Source organism: Nestor notabilis, unplaced genomic scaffold (genome assembly GCF_000696875.1).
Source record: "Nestor notabilis isolate BGI_N333 unplaced genomic scaffold, ASM69687v1 scaffold8790, whole genome shotgun sequence".
Lineage (NCBI taxonomy): Eukaryota > Metazoa > Chordata > Aves > Psittaciformes > Psittacidae > Nestor > Nestor notabilis.
In genome coordinates, this window is record NW_009912494.1 from 165,063 (window position 1) to 166,660 (window position 1,598).

Genomic DNA, 1,598 nt, shown 5'->3' on the forward strand with positions numbered 1-1,598 from the left:
CAAATTATAACAATAATATAAAAGGGAGGAAAGATTGTTTTTCTTCCAGTGCAAACGGAGTCTACAATAAAAAATACATCTGAGCCACCCAGCCCCTTCCTCTGGGCTGGGCCAGATCCTGCCCAGCTGCAGGGAACCCCCTGCGGGGTAGCGTAGGACAGCCCCACTGCTGGGTCTTGCTGGTGTGTTTGGGGAGTTATTTCTCTGCAACCATGATCCGCTAAGGGAGGTGAGGAGATGAGGACCTGGAACCACGTCTTGCTCCTGTAGACCCTCCTGCCATAGGTGATGGTAGTCACCATGGTTTGATGTGGAGAGTGCAAGGCAAGAGGAGCAGAAAGGAAGTCAAGATGTTGACCTGCTTGGCTTTTGTTCGCCATGTGGCCAGTGTGGAGTGGACGCTCGTGTCCAGTTCTTGTCCCCCCAGGAGCTGTGTCCTATAGGCACTCAGGAGGCTGAGCTCGCAGGGGTCTTGCCATCATTAGCAGAAGCAGCTTCAATAAGGAGAGCTGACGGGTCCCCGCTGGCCCTCTCCTCCAGCACAGTTGTCACTGGCACCAGTGGTCACTGACACCTTTCTCCCTGAGAGCACTGCTCAGTTACTGTCACCTCTTTCTGGAAGGCCAGTGGAGGAGAGACCACGAGGATAAGGAGTTTTGGAGTTTATTGGCTGGTGCCAACGCTGATGCCTCCCCAGCACCTCAGCTGCGCGCTCAGGGCTCCCGGGAGAGCCTCGGACCAGCATGGGAGGAGGGGCTGCAGGCATCTCCCATGGGGTCTCATCCCTAGTGCTGGCCCAATCTTGTGTGTTCTCTGGGGTCAGGAGCCCCAGGGCAGCTCATCCCAAGGCAGCACCTAAAACTTGGCCATGGGCACCCCAAGGGCGTTGTGGTGGCCCCATGCACCCTGCACTGTGCTGGCACCCAGTGGTGGATGCCTTGTGACCATGGGCAGGGTGGGCTCCAAGAGACCGGAGCATTTTGCAGCAGCCCTCAGTGCTTCTGCTTATCCCTAGGGACACAGGGACAGGCAGCTGCCATGCTGCAGGGCCGTCCCACAGCTTCAAAGCACTCCCTCTCCATCCAGACCTGGCTGCCTTCCGCTGCGAGAGGGATTATAGTCAGGATACAAAACGTGCTGGGAAAGGCTGTAGCGCTGGGGAGCTCTTGGCTCATTTTGCCATTCACGGCACAAACCTTTCAGAAAACCACTTTCGCCGAAAAAAATATTTTTAATAGCACTGTTTGCAACCACTTAATCAAGGTAATTAGGAGCGAGTCACCCAGAAACAATGTGCAGCGATGCGTCACCACAGAGCTCACCACAGCTTTATCAGGACAGCCCAGACCCGGCTGGGATGCTTGATGGACTGGCCCAGCTCTGTGCACAGCTCCCGGGGCGCTGGGGGTCTGATCCCCCGCAGCAGGCAGCCCTGCCTGCACCAGCTCTGCCTGCACCAGCCCTGGTTCCCAGGCAGAGCAGGGGGATGGAGGGGCTGCACAAACATCTCTCACTGCAGGGTTTGCACCTGCTTTTGCCATCCTTCACCCACAAGCGGCAGGGCACGGTCAGACCTGCGTCTACCACCGGTGACACCG

At 57.2% G+C, this 1,598-nt stretch overlaps 1 protein-coding gene across 1 annotated transcript in view; it reads left to right on the forward strand.

Moving 5' to 3' along the window:
* The window catches only part of CACNA2D2 (calcium channel, voltage-dependent, alpha 2/delta subunit 2), a gene marked incomplete at its 3' end in the record, with an annotated part of 173,142 nt that overhangs the window by 141,822 nt on the left and 29,722 nt on the right, over window positions 1-1,598 (forward strand). The gene's annotated exons all lie outside the window — the stretch shown is intronic.